This window comes from Symphalangus syndactylus, chromosome 7 (genome assembly GCF_028878055.3).
Source record: "Symphalangus syndactylus isolate Jambi chromosome 7, NHGRI_mSymSyn1-v2.1_pri, whole genome shotgun sequence".
Taxonomy (NCBI): domain Eukaryota; kingdom Metazoa; phylum Chordata; class Mammalia; order Primates; family Hylobatidae; genus Symphalangus; species Symphalangus syndactylus.
In genome coordinates, this window is record NC_072429.2 from 14,864,426 (window position 1) to 14,885,992 (window position 21,567).

The following is a 21,567-nucleotide window of genomic DNA, read 5'->3' on the forward strand; positions in this document are numbered from 1 at the left end:
CACATAAACATACTACTGTGGATATATGTATATAAAGACTTGTGATTGATAAAATTTGTATTTATTTAAAATCATTACTTCTTAGTGGTCTTTTATCATTACATATTTTCCTGTTCATTGAATTTCAAAAGTATAAGAAAGTCTATGTGCAGAATTAGGAATTTTTTTGATGGAGAGATTGAAAACTCTTGGTACCTATTTACTAAGTTACCATCTTTTCAGATATTCTTTCATCAAGATTCCAAGATCCAATAAATAGAACTCCACCAGGAAGTTTGTCTTATCTAGAGGTCAAGAAACTATATATAACCAGGGGCCAAAATTAACTCACTACCCGTTTTCTTTTTTTTTAATTAGTCTCTGCTTATCCATTAAGTTTTTTTTTTTCCCTGTCTCCACAGGCTAAGAATAGTTTTTACATTTTTAAATGCTTAAAAAAATTAAAAGAATTTTTTTCATGACATGCAGTAATTAAATGAAATTTAAATTCCAGTGTTCATAAATAAAGATTTTCATACACAGCCATGCTCATTCCTTTATGTATTGTCTGTGGCTGTTTTTGTGCTTCAGTGGCAGAGCTTAGTAGTTGCAACAGAGACCTTATGGCCTACAGCATCTGAAATATTTACCATATGGCCCTTTCAGAAAAAGTTTGCTGACTTCTGGTCTTGCCCCTGCTCCATCTATTATCGGTAAACCAAGGGTCTACATCAGGAATGGCAAATAAGTGTTTTCTTCATGCCAACTCAGTTTGGTCAGTAGTGACTGGTGGGAGTGTTTCCTTTGGAAGGATTTTGGGACCCCATGTGGACCCCAAAGGACTGGTTGTGGTTGGTTATGTCTGCCTTGCAGGAGTGACCTGTAAGCCACTTACCTATTTGCTGTTACGGGTCTCATGTGTGTTCAGACTGTTCCTGATCATAATCTTCTGCCCTGCTGCTTTCTTTCTGGATAGATTCTTCATAAGTCAGTTGAAAAATCCACATGGCAGAATTATTATAATTATTGAATGGAGCCTTAAAATAGGAATTACAGAGGAAGGAGACAAGGATCTCTTGAGTGATTGCTCCTTCCCCTGACCTCCCCTCCCAATAAGCCTAAGAAAATATAGGGAAGGAGGAATGGACCCAAGTAAAAAGTGCTTAAAGAGGCATATGGCAAAATTCAAGTCATCCATATTATGGTTTTCTTTTTCTGGTGTATTACAATAGATGAACTGACAACATCTATATATTACCTAAAAGTGCCCTGAACAAGATTGCTTTGGTTGAGAGATGAAGCAGTGATCACCAATGCTGTTTCTTATTGGCTGTGGTAGAAAGGAAACTTGTGTTACTTCCTCCAGGCCCTCCCTCTTAACCTACCTTTTTTGGAAACCTCAGAACAGCTGCCTAGTTGTGATCAATTATAAGTCAATGGAAAAATCTTATCTGCTTAAGCTGGAGGTTCCCTGTATCCCAGCACAAGCAGTGAGACCCCAAATGTGTTTATCTCTCCAATTTTATTACTTTTAACAACCTTGGTAGTCAGCTTTATAGATTTTACTGCTCTTTTCTAATTTTTTTTTTTTTTTCCCTTTTGAGACAATGTCTTGCTCTGTCACCCAGGCTGGAGTGCAGTGGTGCAATTTTGGCTCACTGCGACCTCCGCCTCCCAGGCTTGGGTGATCCTCTTGCCTCAGCCTTGCGAGTAGCTGGGGCTACAGGCATGTGCCATCACACTCAGCTAATTTTTGTAGTTTTAGTGGAGATGGGGTTTCACCATGTTGACCAGGCTGGTCTCGAACTCTTGACCTCAATTGATCTGCCTGCCTCAGACTCCTGAAGTGCTGGGAATAGAGGAGTGAGCCACCGCATGCAGCCCCAAATGCTTTTCACTTATTGTAACATGAAAAAAATTATAACCATGTGATACCATAAGATTTATGCATAATAAGGAACACTACCCTAATGATGATTTAACCTTGCAGTAAAATACTCACCCGTAAAATATCAGGTGAGAGTCTCTCCATGTCAGCAAATGCAGCAGTAGATCTATTTGCGGAGCCATTTTTAAAAAAATTAGTAACATCTGAGAGCTGTATGTTGTATTATATATTCAGTAGCTAGAAATTTATTGTTTTTTCTTATTACAAGACAATATAAGATCGTTATTAGGAAATTTGAAAAAGTAGATAAGCCAAAAGAAGACAGTAAACTCCTGCTCGTGGTTTACCACTAACTCCTTTTTATAGATCCTTTCAGGCTTTTTAAAATGTCTCTTTATAACTGTACATTTTCAAACGTGTTTTTCTTCTTTATTATGAAATGCTTGCATGTTAGTAATGTCAGTATTTGTCCAAATTATTCCTAATTGCCAAATTAGATTGTTTGGATATAAATATGTTATTACATATTTATCCTCCCCAACCCCCAGTTTTTAGAGATTATAAAAAACCATGTTATGATCATTCTTTTAACCTAATATTTGTCCAACCCTTTATCATCTTTGGATGGGATTCTGGAAATGTCTGGAGGGTCTGGGTTAAAAGATATCACGTTTGAAGACTTTTTTTTTTTTTAATTATACTTTAAGTTCTAGGGTACATGTGCGTATGGAGGTCATTTTGCCCTCCAGAAGAGTTCAGTCAGTTTATGCTCCCCTCAGCAGCATTTGAGAGTGTCCACTTCTGGTCCTGGGGCATTAATGTTTTTGAAATAATTCAGGTTCCCTTAAATATCCTTAATGGGAAAACAGTAGCAAATGAAATTGAATCTTAAATTCATTGAGAAGACTTAAGATTCTTAATCTTTATGAAAATTGACAACTTTTTGGGAAAATCACCTTTTAAAAAAAGCATTCAAGCTTTAAAAAGTCTCTCTTGCTTTTTTTTTTTTTTTTTGGCCACCTAAAGTGACTTTAGACTTTAGGCCAGTGGTTTAGTGCATCACTGATTGTGACATTATCAGAGTGGGTTTTGACTTTGTTTTGATTTAGAATAGAAAATGTCAGCCTGCATTGTATGTAAAAATGATAAATATTGTGAATATCAATATTCTCATGAATATTATTTTGTGTGTGTGTGTGTGTGTGTGTACATATTTACATACATGATGAATGTAGAAATTGTGATTAAAATGTGTTTCTGACTCAAAGCCATAGTCAAAAAATTATGGGACATTCAGTGGCCTTTCCCCCATACTGTTGTTGTTTTACAAATGATTTACTTATTAAAAAGGAAGTAATTTCTGATTACTGGCATTCTATTTTAGAAAGGCTAATTTTTGCATATTTTTGTTTCTTAGTGATCGATGAGGGCTCTCGTGAGGATGTGAGACTGGCGTCTTGTAGGTTCTGAATGTCATAAAAGATTATGCTAAATATAAAATCGAATGTGAAGCATCTTTTGTTGTATGTGTACTTTTTCAGAGCAGTACTGAGAGAGTGATAGGTTATAGGGTCAGCCCTCTCCTTGAATCCCCTCTCTGTCACTTGTTGACTCTTTGAACTAAACACTTTGCCTTTCTGAGCCTTAGTTCTCTTATTTGTGAAGCGGGTGTCATAATAGTTTCTTCCTCATAGGATTGTTGTGAGGTTTAAATAAATATGATACCTGGTATGTAGTACACTCAAAACAACTTGCAGCTTCTGTTGTTAATGCTAATAAGTTATGCATGTAGGTGTGTGCATGGGGATGGGTGGAGTGTGTATATCCTCATCCAAACAATATATTCACCCACAATCCCTTTGCTTCTGTTTTTGTTTCCTCAGGGTTTTCTAGTCTTGAACTACTGGCTACATGGCTACCAAATGCCTAAGGGAGTTCGTTCACAGCTGAGTTATGAAGCTGGAATTGGTTCTAGACGCTGGGTAGATGCAAAGCAGCCTAACTCTTCAAGTACCAACATTTCTCACCTTTGATTCCAGCTCTCCTTTGAGAAGGAGACCTTAGCTTCCCCGGCTTCAAGTAGAACAGAAGCCTGTTTCCTTCCCCCATCAGTGAAAAAATCTAATGTTTCAAATGTAAATTGTTCATAGAAAAGGAACATAGAATCTGTTTTACGGAAGTAAATCGACCGTCAAGAGAAGACTTGGCCTCTAATTTATATTGCTTTGCACTTTGGTTTGGTATTAAGAAACAGCATTCTTCTTCAGTGAAATTTTGGGTGCCAAACACCTACCCAGAATGTCCAGGGCTTTCATTTTCAAAAGTTAGCATTCTCCTTTTGACTGTCCAAGTCATTTTGAATTCTGACTTGTTATATTAGGAACATGTTGGACAATGGAAAAATTTCTCTGGATTGTTTTAGTAATATTTTTGGGATTATACTTCCTTTCTGTACCAATTTCTTTTAATTTAAAGAACTATAAGTCAGTTATATTATCTACCAACAGGTAATATAGCTCTTTCTTTTATTAACTGTTCTCTGTCCCCCAACCATCTCCTGATATTTGGTAGAGTAACACCTTTATACGTGTGCTTGCCTCCTAATTTAAAATACTGTATTCGCATGTAGATATAATGTACATAACAGTTTAACCTCAAAGTTGCTGGAGTCAGGGCCCCCTGTGCTTGAGACACTAATACAGAGTGTGTTCGCACTTAGCCATGGGCTGGCCTCAAGAACCTGATACCAGGGTTGATGTGGATTACCTAGAACCCTTCCTACAGTATTCATACGGTGTTTTTATTTTGTTGTTGTCATTGTGTGTGTGTGGTTTGTGTGTGTTTTTAATGAGAATCTTGTTTTAAAATGTAATTTCTAAAGTTTAACACAAAAATGTTTTATTTGTTGTGGAGTATATATTATACAATAGAGAGGTACCTTAAACATTTTTTGTTCTTATTCTTTTTCTCATAAGTACTCCTGAGTACAAGTGGTCACCTCCCATAGTATTCATTTGGCTTCACTGTCAAAAATCATTATTCTGTGCAGTCGTGGCCCTGGGAAGGGGAAATAAGAACGCCCTGTTGACGGGCTGTCTTGGCTCTGGAATTCATGCATCCTGGCCTTGCCAAGGTTCTGGCAGGGCCTGCTGGTGTGTTGGAGCCTGCAGGGCAGGTCAGGCTGGTTCAGAGGCCCATGCTGAGGGGTGGGTGCTCTTAAGCGGAGTAAAGCCTCAAGCCCATGGATGCCACCCCAGTCATCTCTGGTGTCAGCTGCTGTTGTGGCCCCAGCAGGTTCTCAAAGCTCCCAAGTACTCCCGATGACACAGCCCAAATGTGTAAGTGGCACTGTTGCCCTGACAGTGCATGGAAAGGACGTTGGCATCCAATTGGCACTCCTTCTCCCTTATTCAATGTTAGGTTTGATTTGCCCTTTGCCATTGTTTCCAAAGATCAAGGAATGTCAATAACATTTTAAAGGACCAATAAACAGCCTCCTATAAAGTAAACCTCTTCCCGTGGAAGCACACTCTACTACTAAAGGGAAGGCCCCTGGGCTCTGATTTGTCCTTTGCATTGAGAACGGTGTGGGGATCAATGTGTGTGTATGTGATTTGTTTATCGAGTTGGCTTTGCTTTTTTAGTTTTTCTTTTAAAAATCCTTCCTTCCCATGTTACTAAATTAATTTATGTTTTTGAGAGGTTGAGTCTCAAAGTGTAAACAATAAGCCTCCATTCATAAGGTGGGTGTTGTAAGCTTGATGGTGGTTGTGAAAGTGATTGAGCTTTGACCACTTTTCGTCTTATAGCTTCAATATCAAACTGGTCAGGAAAGTCCGGGGGAAGGGAGGGGGCAGGGGAGGAGGCAATTCTGAATGAATGAATGGATTTTTTGTTGTTTTTGCATGTTTAATATAGAAGTTCCCCTTGTTCCTTGGGAGATCATGGCCTTTGAATATGCACACAACCTTTGAATTGTGCCTACTAAATTATAGCAGGGGACTTTGGCACCCAAGGAGTTCTGACTTTCTGGGATTATAATAGTAATTCCCAGCCATACTCTGGACTTTATTTTGCTAACCATAATTGAGCAAATGTAAATTACTGCTATATTAATGTTTTAAAGCACTGGGATAGTCTAATTCTAACTTGTAATTAATTATGTTTGCCAATTATCTGTTTGAAATAAATTTGTGTCTGAACAGCTATTGAAACTGTTAAATTGTACAGATATTATTCATGACAGCTTTGTACTGTGGAATGTGCTTAATAAAAAACAAAAAAGTTTGACTTTTGTCCAATAAATTGCTAAGTAATGTCAATAAATCAAGTATGGGTGTTATGCAGTGCACCTAATCTGGCTTCATGCAATTGTTACTTCAGCTACTGATTCAAAGCCAATACTCTTAATAAAGTGTTGCAATACCCTGATGTTCTGTTAAGAAATTTTTCAAAGAAACTGTTAAGTGCTATTAGGAATTCAGGGACATACAATTAAAATTTATAGATTTTTAGAATCATCTGTTCTGTAAAATGAGGTTGAAGGCAAACTGGTTTTGGCCTGTGAGAATGTTGTAGAAGATGATATAATTCCTTGTCTTGGGCTTCTGCCGAAAGCTAGCTTGAACCTCAGGAGTTAGCTGAGGGCTAGCTAAGAACTCTTCCCCTGCAAATCTGCTTCCCACACATAATTAATTGCTTCACAAGTAACTGTCAACATGAAAATGGCCTCTGAGACATCCCAAGTGGCTTTCAGGTGTGAGTGGGTCCTCCCCTTCTTGAAGAAGGGCCATGGAGGTGTGAGGGGCAGTTGCACAGCCCTCTCCACCATAGCATCAGAAATGAAGAGTTTTGTGTGTGCAAGTGTGTCACACTGGTACCAATACTGGTAGAGTATTGAAGCAGAAAAAATCCAGTTAGTATCTGTAGGATTCTACTCAGAAGTTCTATTCAGTAGAACTGAGTAGAAGCTGAGTTTTTTAGATAGCTAGGCTAAACTTCCCCCATTAGTCAACCCAGTTGGTAATGTGGACTTTTTGCATGAGATTAGAGTATTTCTATGTAATTGTTCCCACCCATTTTTCTTGTAGAAAACGTTTTTCAAATGTGTCCTATGCATGTGGTTAAGAGAACTAATTTACAAATCACAAAAAGATAAGTGTAAAAAGTAATTTTTCCTCTCCCCCTTAACCCCTATTCCCTCAAATGATGGTTAACCAGTTTCTTTCATGTCCTTCAATAGATACCCTCTTTTCTATACAGCGCTTGCTCTTCCAGCTGGTGAAGACTCTGGGAGCTTGTCTTGTAGTGCTAAGATATTGGGGCTCCTGCTGGCTCGTTGCACAGAGCTGAATCCAACACCTTGTAGGCACTCACTCAGTATCTGTGGGATGACTGAGTATATGGCCATCTCAAGGTGTTTACCTGCCCACAGGTAGGACGACGGACCCCATACACCAAATGCACTAATTCAGTAGTTTAAAAATTATATTGGTTAGGTGTAGCCATGTGAAAGATTTGTAGGGCAGGTCATAAGTAACTTTTTCTTAGTGCATGCCAGGTAAACTGGAAAGTAGAATCCTATAAATGAGATTGTGCATTATTTTCAACGTTGTGGTCATCTGCTCATCCTTTCTCTAGGAGTTGTTTGATTTTATTGCTCAGAGTATGTGAGTTATTACTGGGCTGGCCTGGGAGAACCTGGAAATTACAAGGCCAAGGACTTGAGTGGGGACAGATTTAGGAACAGCTTAAACCTGATGTTCTGGTGAGATCTCAGTGTGTACAACTTAAGCTCTCTCTACCCTTCACCACCACCTTCAGATCCAGTGGATTTTGCCATTTCTTGCAGGCTGTGTTTGTACTCCCAAATACCACCAACACGGGAATTGGGAAGGATTATTTTTTTAAGCATCTAGCTCTGTTGCCCAGGTTGGAGTGCAGTGGTGCAATCATAGCTCACTGCAGCCTCGAACTCTAGGACTAAAGGGATCCTCCTGCCTCAGCCTCCCAAGTTGCTGAGATTACAGGCTTGAGCCATCACGCCCAGTGGGAGGGATGTTCTTAGAACACCATTGAGACCATCCTGCGGGGGCCACTTCTCTACCGAATGGCAGAGAGGAAAGAGCCTGGGCTTTGGGGCCCAGAGATCTAGCTCAGGGTTGGAACCCTGCCACCTAATTGGCAGCAGGCCCCACGAGCGAGGGCATATATTATCCTGAACCCAAACTCAGCTGGGAAGTAGAGACAGTGTTTTAAGATGACTATGGGGATGAAGTGACATCTCTAAAGTGCCTAGCACAGTGCCTTGTAGCTTCAACTTAGACATTTAAACAAAGGGAACAGAATGCTCAGAGGGGAGAAAGGGACAGGAGTTAGTGGAATTTGGGGTGTCGTGCTGTCAAATAAACGTGCTCAGGCAAACCTGAAGCCAGTCTGGGCCTCTTGAGGGGAAGGAGCTGACCGTCTCCCCTGAGGACTGGTCCCAGTGAGGACTTGAGTTTGTAATCAGGGCCTGGGTTGCTCAGTGGGTGGAGAGAGGGAGATGGGCCAGTGAATAGGTTTATACTGAGTTATATTTGTTAGTTTTATTATTACAAATAATTATAAAGGTAGTCAACCTATCACATCCCCAGAGAATGAGGTCTAAACATGTCACTGTCCTCAGTGAATTGTCTCCAGAGGGGACAGGAGAATTTCATGCCTTCAGGGTGTGTATAGGTGGCGGGTGATGGTGGGGAAGAGGTTGGGTCATGCCAACTACAGCAAGAATGAAGGTAAGTGAGTAAATAAAAAATAAAGATTCGTGGGTGCCAGGCTGCTGGTGAGGGCTTTGTGTACTCTCATCCTCCCAGTAGCCTTGCATGGTTTATGTTCTTACCATTTTACGGTTGAAGATACTGAGGCTCGGATCTGTCTTTGTGAGCAGCTGGGCTTAGCCTTGATTCTGGTCTGCCTTGGGGGCCACAGCTGGCCTCTTAGCACGCTGCCCTAGCATCTCCCTCTCCATGCTCCGTGGGCCCCTGGATGCCCGCAGAGTCTCTCTGAAGAGCCAGGCTCAGACTGTGCGGTCCCTTGGCACCCACAGACCCTCTGCCTTTCTCTTCTCCCCTCCACTGATATGTCCCTGGCATATGTTCTTGGTGTGTCTTCAACAATGCACAAAGTGTGATGGAGTGCAAGGGGCGGGACAGGTGCAGGGGCCCGACTGTGGCCGGCCCTGTGGGCCATTCTGAGGGGTGGGGGCTCCATCCTGGGGGCAGGGGCAGCCACTGGCTGGTTTTAAGCTCAGGAGTGACCAATTAAAAAGCTAGAGTTAAGATTCAGGAGAGAGATGTTAAGGTCCAGAATAGGGAACACGAGGAGGTGAGAGAGGGTTGGGAGCCACGAGGCTTAGTGTGGAGGGAGCTGGAGGCGCTGACAACAGCATTCATATTTAGTGCGTGTCTCCTGGGTGCCGCTAGATGGGGCTATAATGGAAGAAGACACAAGGTCCCTGCTCTCAGGAAGCTTCCATTCTAGAGGAAAGAAACAGTGCGCAGTGATTGCTGTAGTGTCCACAAACGTGCATTTACAAGATAAATTCAGATAGTGTTGACTGCCGTGAAGAGGTTACACTGGGCAGTGGTGAGGTGTGGCCTTGGGGACATTGGATCCAAGATCTCAATAAGCAGGCGCTGGTCATGCACTGAGCTGGGACAGGATGATGTTCTAGGCTGCGGGCATGGACACGCCAAGGCCTTGAGGTGGGGATTTCTGGAGTGGGCAGTGGGCTGGAGGGGTGTCCACTCTCCCAGATAAGGGAATTGGGGTTGATCCAGGGGGTGGAAGGGGGATGCGTTTGGATGTTGACATTGGAGGGGTCCCAGAGAGGTTTGAGTGGAGCCCCTGGGCTGCCTAGAAGAGAAGGAGACAAGTGGTGGTTTCAGAAGAAAGAGCCCAGAGGAACATCTGCATTTAGGAAAGGGGCACGGGAGGACAAGCCTGTGACAAAGGTGGGAAGGAGCAGCGGGAGAGTCAGGAGCGTGATATCCAGCAGTCTTTGCAGGGCCCGTGGACGTGGACGCTCTCAGGACTTGGAAACTCTCTTTTGCAAACACTTGCCTCCAAGCTGCCTGGGCCTCCTGGGGAACAATGCCTGTCCACTAATCACACCGCAGGACACCTAATCCCGCTTCACACTTCTTCCAAGACAGCACCACACTCTCCTAACGGCCAGGGCTCTGGCAGCAATAACAAACAGGCACCCGGGAATAGCTTCTCCACTCCGGCCCTTGCCTGGCTTGTCCTTGGGAACACTCCCTGCAGCCCATCTGCACAAACAGACGGGGGCCAGGTCTGTGCCTCAGGAATGAAGAGATAAAAGGGACCATCGGGGCTTTTTCCACCAAAGGCGAAAGCATTTTATAGAACGGGCTGCGAGTTTTTGTTTCAGGAAATTTCATCATGTCTCCAAGAAGAGGAGGGGGAAAAAGAGAGAGAGAAAAAGAGTGAGAGAGAAGGAGAGGTGGGCAAGGGGGAGAAAAAGAGAGAGAGAGAGAGAGGGAGAGAAGTTAATTGGCCTCAGATTTTCTCACTCCCTTTTCATGTTGGTAACACGAGGCAGCCCAGGTCAGACTCAGGTCAGCGACGTTTGGGCTCTTTAGTGCCCCTCTGTGAATACCTCATTTCTGTAATAGTTTTTCCTTTAAAAACAGCTCTGCCTTCTTTGGCAGATGGTGACATTCCATTAGCATATGGAATATTTTTCAAAACACATCCGAAAGCATGTCTCTTACAGAGGAGACTGGGCAAAGCGAACGAATGTCTGAAAAGTATGCTGGGAACAACTCAACATTTAACAGAAGGCCCCACTCCTGCCTTCGCCCCGGGCCTCTCCATCATCTCTCCCGGGTTGTTACCGTAACCAAAGGAGACAGGACGATGTTCCCCAAAGCTTAGTCTGTTGGCTTTCCTGGGACTGTCCCAGTACACAGGGTAGCTGGAGGGAGGCTGAACCCAGCATGAGAACACGAGTCTTGGCCTGGATTGGATGTTGGCAAACCCACGTGGATGTGGCATTGGGGCAGTGACGGAAATCTTGCACACTGAGCACCTACTATGTGCTAGACGCTGTGGGTAACATACGTTATGGTCTTTCCTGCTGAAATCCATCTAGCACACAGTGGGCACATGTTAGAGCATGTCACCCCCCTGCCCAGTACTCCCCAGTGACTGCCACTGTGCTTAGAATCAAGTTCCAACTCCTTGTTATGGTCTGCAGTAATCTGAGCCCGCCCCCCTTCCATGCCATTTTATGTTTTCCTCTCTCACTCCCACTCCAGCGACATGAGCTTTCTTTCTGTTCCTTTTTCTAGCTCAGGCCCTTTGCACGCACTGCATGCATTTCCCCAGCTATTTGCACAGCTGCTTCCTCATCATTCAGGTCTCAGCCCAAGTACTGCCCCCAAAGAGGAGGCTTCTCTGACCAGACAATCTAAATTATCCCATGTTACCCCCTATTGCATCCTGCGTTCCACTTACTCTATAGTACTTACCATTACTTTACTTGTTGACTTGTATTTATTCAAGACACATTTATTGAAGGCCTACTATGTGCTGGGTGCTAAGCTAGGCCGTGACAAAACGGACAAATATCCCTGCCTCCAGGAAGCCTACGTTATGACACAGCAAGGCGGATGAGAAACAAATGCCATGCTTCTTGACTTTCCTTACCAGAAATGTCACCTGAAGTACCAGGACCTTGTTTGTCTTGTTCAGAGACATTTAGGGAAGTGGTAATCGCAGAGCTCAAGAAATTGTAGTGAAACGAACAACTGAGCCCACATTTTATAAACAATTGCATTGAGGCATAGACAGGAAGTAGCTTTCAAGATTGCTCCACTAGCAAAACAGCAGAGCCAGGATCTGAACCTTGCTCCTTCTGACGCTGAGGCTGGCCACCCATGCCGCCTGCCTGGCCCAGGCATCTTGCCGGGTGCCTTCCCCACTGCTTCCTTCTCCTCAGCCCAATATCTAGGTCCTCCCCCACTCCCTACATCCCAGCTGGCTTATCCCGGGGCTGTTCTGTAGCATCCTGCTCTCAGTAGGGTGACTTGCTGTCTGCAACACGTTGGGTAACATCCTTTGACTCTTTGAGCCCCAGTTTCCTCATTAAAATGAGAATTTGAGCCACAGTAGATCTGCTAAGGCACATACAATTCTATTATCCTGGCTTCTGACCAACCCATCTGTAAATTGCGTTCAACAAGAGGTGATAAGAGGTTAAAAAATTATTTTGATTTCTGCAGTCCCAGCCGAATAGCAATGACCCATGTAGTCTCAGCTGCTGCCTCCTCTCAGACCAGTATTCTAGCCCTCCACTCTGCTCACTCTATTGATCCAGGGCTAGAAGTTCCATTCAACTGGCTTCTGCAAAGAAGGGCGTTTATTGGCTTGTGTCACACATACCCCAGGAATGGGCTGGTCGCAGGCATGGCTGGATCTAGGAGCTCCAACTGTGTCATCAGCTCTTGGGCCTCACCTCCTTGCCTCTCTGTCTGCCTCTCCTTTCCCACAGTTTCATTCTAAAGCAGGCTTGCTTCCCACATGGTGTCCAGGTGGCTGCCAGCAGCCCCAAGAGCATGGCCTATCCTTTGAGTATCTCTGGTGGAGCAAAATCTCTTCCCAGCAGCCCCAGAGAGTCATGGGACTAAGTCTCCTTGGCTCAGATAGAATCATGTGCCCACCCTTAAAACCCATGGAAATAACCCCTGGTGGTCAGGGTTGGGGTTGACCCCACACAAACCACATGGGCTGAGAATGGAAGGGAGGCAGATCCCCAAAGGATTGGGATTCTGGGGTCCAAGCAAAAAGGGGAATGGAGGCTGGGCAGACAGAGCCCAGTGTCCCCTGCTGCTGCCACTAGGCACGCCTTTTCCCGTGGGAAATGACTACTTTTGCATGTTCTTCAATGCCTAGCTCAAATATCACCTCCTCCCCGATCCACAGAGCAGGAGCTAAAAGCCCTCAGCCCCTGAACTCTTTCTGAGCCCTTTTCACTTTCTCTTTGGTATTTTAGCTTTTGATGTGCACGAGCAGAAAGGGTCAAAACAGTCTGCCTTTGGGGTCGGTAAAGTTTGGGTTCAAATCTCATCGACGCTCTTCCGGGGTAAGGTGACCAAGGACAGGGCGCGGCTCCTTTCTAATCAGTACTCCCTCCGGGACCCGCTCGGGACATTAAATGAGATGAAGTGAGCCCAGCCAGGGTTTAGGGAGGACTTTTGATTTCTTCCAGGCCAGGACCCATGTTTTGGTCCTGTGTGTGCCTTCAGCCCCAGTCGCAGGTATTAATAACAGCAGATGTGTTGAATGAACAAACTCCTGGTTTCCAGAACTTTGGGCATGCAGTGGAGTTTCCCCTTTCATGATGCTCAGATTCTAAAGTGAGCACTGCAGGTGGAAAACCATAGAGTCCAAGATGCTTGAAAAACCCTTAAAACGTGGCTTCAATACAGTCCACAGGGTGTATGGATGGGACCCAGTGAAGTGATTCCTGCACCCATTGAGAGTTTGAGTACCATCAAGCTGGCCAAGGGCAAAAAGAGAAAAGTCTACGTGCAAGCACTCAGTCATTCAAATGATTCTGCTTTTAAACTAACTATTGGGAGGGATAGGGAGGTGAGAAGGAAGAGGGAGACAAGAAAAGGGTAAATTCTAAATTTTAAATTGCCTGCAAGTTTCATTCCATTCTGCATTTTTTTTTCTTTTTTGAGATGGAGTTTCACTTTTGTTGTCCAGGCTGGAGTGCAGTGGCACCATCTTGGCTCACTGCAAACTCCGCCTCCCAGGTTCAAGCGATTCTCCTGCCTCAGCCTCCCAAGTAGCTGGGATTACAGGTGTGCACCATCACGCCCAGCTAATTGTGTATTTTTAGTAGAGACTGGGTTTTACCATCTTGGTCAGGCTGGCCTCGAACTCCTGACCTCAAGTGATCCACCCACCTTGGCCTCCCAAAGTGCTGGGATTACAGGCGTGAGTCACCATGCCTGGCCCCACTCTGCTTTACTATGTAGCCTTTGTCATAGCTTTACTATGTGTCAGGAAGCTTTGTTGTGGGGAGAACAACTGTGATCATACACGTAAATAAACGGAAGAGCCTGTGTAGCAGGACATGGGGGCTCAGTGAACCCGGTGGGATTTGAACCCAAGTCTCGCTGACAGATGCATGGTTCCTGGAAGGCTGTAGAGGAGTTCTGGGCCTCTGCTGCCTGTGTGACCCACTGGTGGCCTCACCAACCTGGCTCTCACCCTCATGCCCTGAGACACCAGTCACTGAGACTTAGGTTCTAAAACTGCAAGTGAAATTCAAGGGGTATATGACATGGTTCCTTTTTTTCAAGAATTTCAATTTTTAGTTTGGATTCGGGGGTACATGTGCAGGTTTGTTACCTGGGCATATTGCATAATGGTGAAGTTTGGGGTACGACTGATCCCATCACCCAGGTACTGAGCACAGTACCCAATAGGTGGTTTTTCAACACTTACCCCCTCCCTCCCCCCGTCTAGTAGTCCCCAGTGTCTACTCTCACCATCTTGGTGTCCATGAGTATCCAAAGATGTGGTCCTGTGGCTGCTGCCCCCTCTGTAACTCTATTGGTTGGAGAGCAGAATTCAGGAAAGCAAAGTTGACCCTGGCCCCCTTTCTGTAAGCCTTGGTGGCATAATTTCATTATCAAGGCAAGTACATAACCTTGATTACCTTCCCCATCTTGAACCCCACCTCCCAAACCCCATGCAGCCCTGTCTAGAACTTCTGGATACAGCACGTGGCCTTATTTTTCCAAGAACAAAGTTTACTGTTGTGCCTCTGCAGTGCCCACCACAGGATTTCTGGGACAGCCTTGTCAACCCTCTGGGTGTGATCTCAGCCAGAATGTGTCACGAGGGCAGACATGGGATGAAAGGAACTGGGAAGAAAGGAACTGGGATGTTCAAATGGTCCTAGACTCCACCGGTGCCCTCAGAGGCGAAGGGGCTCTGAAGCCCAGGCCCATCCCAGCAGCATTTGGACAGGACTGTCATTACTACTGAGGTCCCACTTTTGGTGACTGTGGGGTTCCAAAACGGTGCCTTTCCTTGGGCGAAGTCAGGCTGAGCTGGCACTGGCTCTTCGAGGAGCAGCCGAACCCCACGTTTCCCGTGCTGACTCACGGAATAAGAGCCAGGGCCCTGGGCTACCTGCCTGGGGTCTGCCCTGGTTGTGCCACGAGGTCAGGAATTCAGGCAGGCTTTTAGCTGTCAGATCCCTCCATAGCCGGAGTTCACAAAAACTTTACTGCATCACTCCAGTGTCAGCTTTTGGTTTCTTGAGCAACTTTTCCTCCGCCACCAATTTGCTGATTCACTCAGTCTCTTCCTATTTAAATCCAAAAGGTCAGAGCCTGATCAGCTCCATGACTTGAAACTCTTGGGTGGGGCTTTTTGTTCCAGCGTCCTCATAGGTCACCAAGCAGCCAATGGATGCGCTGCTCTTGAGTTCAGGGGACCCTTTTGCCCAATCAGGGGGCATTCCTTGTTCAAGCCCAGCCTAAAGCCATTTCCCTCCCCCGGGCCTCCTGATGGGGTGGTTTCCCTTAGGAGGGCACTCAGGTGTGGGTGACACCATCACTCACAGATCAGAACCCAAACTCCGCCAGAGGGCTCTGCTCCTCCCCATCCACCCCAGCTCCTTGCTAAGCTTTGACAAGGTCAGTATAACTGACTGAGATCCAAGGGACAAATGCGCCCGTGTTTCATGGCTCCTGGAAGTGAGAAGGCTCAGCAGGAGGGCATCGGATTCACAGAGCAACATCATCAGCTCTGCAGCCAGGTCTCTGACTCCTACCCATTACCACAGTCTCTACTGGAGTCTGACTTATGTCTTTTTATTTTTAATTTTAATATTTTAATTTTTTGTAGAGAAAGAGGTCTCGCTGTGTTGCCCAAGCTGATCTTGAACTCCTGGCCTAAAGCATCCTCCTGCCTCAGCCTCCCAAAACCCTGGGATTACAGGCACGAGCCACCACGGCTGGCCCATGACTTATCTTTAAATCCCAGTAGGTAGCCCAATGCCTGGCACTTAGTTGGCCCTCAGAATACTTTTCTTGGAGTAGCCGTAAATAAGTGGATGCCCCAGGGAGGTTGGGATGAGCAATACTGAGAAGTTTAAGGCACAGTTCTCCTGCCAAAGCGGTTGGTCTCTTTCCGCCATCACCTGGTTTCCCTGGATCAGCTTTTACATCTCATTAATATCTTCTATTTCATTTTCTTTGTAGTTCCCTTGCAATGTTTCCCAATGTGTGTCCTGTGGGACAACAGTTCAGTGGAATATTAATTTAGTATTATAGTGTGCAAAGGGATTCTGAGATCAAGTGAGTTTGGGAAATACCAAGTTAAAGAAAAGGAAACAGGTTTATTTGCTGAGGGACTTATCAGAGCCTTTGATGTGTTCATGGATGTTGTTACCATCCACAAAGGTAATGGAGGCTTTCGTGTTTCCCACACCTTTTTGATCTTGAAATCATTATTTTTTCCCCTATGAGTATCTCACAGGACTAGTGTTCTGAGGAGCAGTACACTGAGAAATGGTACTCTAGACAGAGAGGAAATGCTGTCTTCCCCCTTTATTGGCTGTGTGGGATTCGTATAATTTGCTTATTTGTCGGATCCATTACTGCTGGATGTGGGAGGACAGGCATGTGTTAGACTGTCCATCTTCAGAGAAGTTTCCTGCTCTTCCTGTTGGTCCAGTAGTTATGGGCTATGGTTGTTATGGTGATAGCAGGGAGGCTGCAGACCCCAGAGGGGATGAGGCATATCTGTGTATAAACTTCGGGCAATGTCTTTCTTTCAACTGGGCCTGAGTCACAGCATTGTGTACCCTAAGAAAACATCATGAGGTATATAAAGTTCCCATACTCCCACTAAGTGGCCTGGTTTTTGTCTTTAAGTATGGAGGGGCTGGTAGGAGTTGAACATGGGATGATGTATCACTTCTCCTGGGTTTCTCAACCTCAGCACGACTGACATTTGGATGGGATCATTGTTTGTGGGGTCTGTCCTGTGCCTTGTAGGATATTTAGTGGCATCCCTGGCCTCTACCCACTAGATGTCAGTAGCACGTATCATCCCTCCTGCCTCTGCATTGTGACAACCCAAAATGTCTGCAGACATTGCCAAGTGTCCTCTAGGGGACAAAATCCCTCTCCCACTGAGAGCCACTGCTTTGAGAGAAGATTACCCAAAGTCTGTGAAAGTCTTTTGAAATACTCTTGGAAGTATTTTATCATACTCTTGGAAGAAGGAAAGTAGTGCTATCATGCTCAAAGCATGGTCTGAGAGCCTATAAGACATGCCAGCTAATTAAACTCTCCCTTGGGGAGCTTTCATAACTCATCCTTAAGGCTCGTATTTCTGTTGAGTTTCTTGGTTGCAAGTTACAGAAAACCTGATCCAAAATGGTCCAATCCAGAAAATGGATTTTTTGGCTGTAGTAACTGAAGAGTCCAACATAGTGCTAACTTCAGGCACAGCTGGATCCAGGTGCTTAAGCAGTGTTATCATGAATCAAGAATTTTTCCAAATCTTTGCTCCAATTTCCTCATTATTGATATCATTCTCAGACAGTCTCTTCCCATGTGGCAGCGAGAAAGCTGCCAGCAGCTCCGGCCTACTCCTCACTAGAACAGATCTGGTGGAAAGGGAAAGCTTCTCTTCCCTCACGGGTTTGAATGCAAGTCCTGGATCTGATTCCCATTGGCCCGGGATACTACGCTATTCTCCTTAGCTGTGCCGGATTCACATGCCTGTCCCTGGAGCCTGGGGAGGAGCCAACACCAACGGAACCATTCAGTGGGGAACAGGAGAGGAATGGTGCTTTAGAGGCAAATGGGGCAGTTACTTGAAGAGAGGTCAGTGGATGCTGGTCAGACAAGCACCTCTATTGCCTCATTCATAAAAATAACTAAACAACAGCCAATAACAGCAGCTCCCACTTGTAGAACATGAACTGTGTACCAGACCCTACCTATACTGTGTGATTGCTAATCACCACCAGCATCCTGAGAGGCAGCTATTGTCAACCTATTTTACAGATGGGTAAGTGGAGTCTCAGAGGCAGATGAAATGACTTGGCTGAAGTCACAAAGTGGGGCAGTGGCTGAGCCACAGACTGGAGGCATCCTTTTATCTCCTCTAGACACCCTCTGTAACCGACTTTCTTCTTGCTGCAATCCAAAAGGTCTCCCAAGGTTGCCTGTTGCTATTTTGGAAAGAGGTGGACAGATACTGGAGGGCCACTCTTCAGGCCACTGCCCAACCTTTCCTTGTCAATGTGATGTCAGTTTGTGACAATCATCCCTGAAGGGCCATTCTGACACAGCAAGTAAGGGACTGCTTGGCCGGTGTTTTCTGGTTTGGCTCTGTTTTGCCTGCTTGGTCCATTTTCCTCACCACTGTTTTTGCCCATTGCCACTGTTTTTATCTCCCATTCCCCTAGGGCGCCTGCAGAGGGTGCATTAGTAATAAAGCTAACATTTCCAGAGAGAGAGAGAGAGATATCAAGGAATTTCCATGACATGATTTCATGAAGTTGTCTCAAATATCATATCAAGTAGACACTACTATTATCGCCATTTTACAGATGGAGAAACTGAGGCCTGGAGAGGCTAGAGGACTTGCCCAAGGTTGCCCAGCCAGCAGATGGGAGACCTGGTGTTTGAATCCAGGCAGGACCCATTGCTTTTACTATGGCACCAAAACTTCAGAAAATTGCAAACCAGTGGCCTGTGAGTCGAATCTGGCTAACAGATATATTTTGCTTGGCCCACATAGTATTTCAAAACCCATTTGAACTCATTGCCAATGTTTAAAAATTGAGAACCTGTACATCAAAAAACAAAATTTGTTCTTTTCTGCTTCTCTTGAAAAAAAAAAAAAAATCAGAGAAGATCGGCACCACTGGGCCTACATTCCTGCCTGGCAGAGACTGGCTGGAGCTGCAGCTCGGTCCCAGGTGCCTGCTTTCGGTGGGGCGTGTTCCTCCAGCTGGACGCAGTCCCCACCACTCCCTAATACCTTCCCAATGCTGAGGCCAGTGTCGTTTGCTGTGGCTCACTGTGTGTGCTCTGCTGTGTCCCTTGTGCCCCTCCTGGCTTACCTGCCTGGCTCTGGAGGGCACGTGGGCTTGCCGCTCCTCCCCCACATGCAGGAGCTCCCGCCGGCCTCTGACCACAGTGCTTTGGGGTTGCTGTAATCTCTCTCCACACATTCAGTGGAAAGGTCTCCTGCTGGTGAAGGTCTGACTTAGGCACTAGAAGAGTTGGACAGAGCCCCAAATCTTCCTCTCCTCCAATACCCCAGTCCCACCCCCTCCCAAACTTTGGTTTATTGGTCAGCAAAGGCCACTTTTTCGGCAGCGTTTGTCTTGGGTACACAACCACTTTTTCTTGCTCTCCGCAGGGCCCCCTAAGTTTTCTTCCTAATCCTCCTCAGGGAACCATCACTCGGATTATCATGAAACCTGAGCGTGCGACCCTTTACAACCGGCGGACCGTCTCGTTTCTGCCCAGTTCTGTTTGTTTAAACTCTTTGCTGGCAGGACCCCAGCACAGGGGCAGAGTTCCATGGCGTTCACAGGCAGATGTTCTGGCCTGTTGCAGGGACCAACGTTAAAAGCCGGGACAGGAGAGCTGGTGGCCGGAATCCAGGCCCTGGGGGTGGAGGGTACTTCACGGGCGTGTCCGGGGAGGAGAGGGATTGGGGATGAAAACAACAGTTCACTGTCCTTTTGCAAATGGGATTTACAGGCCCCATTTCATGCATGAGAACATTGAGGCTTAGGGAGGTGGGGTTACTTGTACAAGGTCACAAAGCTAGTTAAAGAAGGGAAAATAAATGAAATATTTTACAGTTTATGGCATAAGAATATGCCAGTTTCAGGCATGTAGGTGATGATGATGATGGTGGTGGTGGTGATAATGATGATAATGCTGATGACAGGAACTGAAAGGCACAGTTAAGGCCTTAAAGATCTCCTGGATGTGGCCACTGTAACCTGTCAAGGCATGACCTGGAGTCTTTTACAGCGTGGCTTCTCCCGTAGAATCACAGAGTGGCCAAGAGTGAGGACGTTGACACTGCACAGACCTGGGGCAGACCTGGCCCTGCTGCTGAGTGGCTGACTGGCCTCAGGTGAGTTCTGTAACTTCCATGAGCCTCAGTGTCCTCATCTGCAAAATGGGAGGAAAGAGTAGATCATAGGAATTTTGTGAGGAATAAATAAAAGAATGTATAGAAAGCACAGAGCCTGTGTCTGGCATCCAAGACTTGTTGAATAAATGTTAACTTTTCCTGTTTTACTGTGAAGTGGCAACACGAGGTCCTGCACACAGCCAGGGTTCAGTGAATACAGCCAAGCCCAGAGTCCTGATTGGGAGGCGGTGGCCAGAAACCAGGCTCAAACCCCAGTGCCTCAACTTCCTAAGCATATGCAGCTTGAAAGAACATTACACCCCCTCAAAGGGGGTCAAGTCAGTGGGGGGATGATACTTCCCTTCAGGTTTGTTGGGGGATGAGAGGCTGCCTGTAAAGTGCTCAGCACATAGTAGGTGCACAACAAAGTTATTGTTCGTGTTGAGAATTTGTCTCGTGCCCAGACCGAGCTCACCTCGGCAGGGTCACGGCCACATGCACATTCCTTTTCTTCTGGGAAATCAAGGTGAACTGGATGAATGGCTCCGCACCTTCTCACATGCAGACCTGCCGGGAGTGGGAGGTGGGTCTACGGGGCTCTGCACCATCTGGAGCTCATTTCGTGGACAGAAAGGAAACAGAAAGGCAGGCACGCCCTCCTGAGGGCCTACTGTGTCCAGATGCTTTGCTCAAATAGAGAATATTTATTTCTCAGTCACAAACTCAGGTGTGCAAAAATGCAACTTTGTGTCCAGAACGCAGTTAACTCTGGTTTCCCAGCCCCTCCATGTGCCTCACCACAGGCTGCTTAATCCAGTTCTCTTCTGGCTGGAACTCAGGGATTTAAGCTCTGATTTGGGTTTGTAATTCAGGTTTCCTCCTCCCTCTCTGGGTGGTGGTGGAGGTGGGATGTGGGGGATGGGGGGCTCTCTGCTGGCTCTGCCCCTTCTCTCCAGCCTGGCTCCCTGGGTCTGATGACTGCTCTACCAAACGGTGGCCTTGACCTCTGTCTGCTGCTGGCCCTGGAGCCCCGTGAGATGTCAGCCTGGATGTAGCGGGAGGTCTGCGGGAGCCCCGCTCAGGAAATGTGGATCCCTTGAGGCCCTCCGCAGGTTTTCACAGGTGCTGACACCCAGTGCCGTCATCCTGTGTCCCAGGGTGGGAACATCTGCATCCCCATATGCCAGGAGTGCCGTCGCCTGTGCCCCCACGAGAGGTCTCATCCCGGCAACAGCCTGTAGGGTTGGGAGCAGCCATGAGCCATTTGTGCAGGAGTGCTCGGGGAGATGGCTACGTGCTTCGTCATTCAAGCTTGCCCTCCCTCTCCTAGCTAGCACTGCCTTGAAACTAGTCCTAGCAGGAAACACAGCTTCTGATCATGGGAGAACCTATTTGCATCACAGTTCACAAACATGCTTTTAGACATTCTCCACTTTAGTGGAGGACACAGAACCCCATCCAGGGGAAGAGACTTACCCAAGTCACGTAGC

General features: G+C 45.9%; 1 protein-coding gene across 11 annotated transcripts in view; it reads left to right on the plus strand.

Annotated features, from left to right (window-relative positions):
• Positions 1 to 6,298, plus strand: part of FBXW11 (F-box and WD repeat domain containing 11) — a 148,258-nt gene extending 141,960 nt beyond the window's left edge. For all 11 annotated transcript variants that reach the window (XM_055285248.2, XM_055285253.2, XM_055285245.2 and 8 more), the window contains one exon: positions 3,751 to 6,298. The gene's annotated coding sequence lies outside the window, so the exon portion shown is untranslated. The remainder of the gene's footprint in view (positions 1 to 3,750) is intronic.
• The last annotated feature ends 15,269 nt before the right edge of the window (positions 6,299 to 21,567 follow it).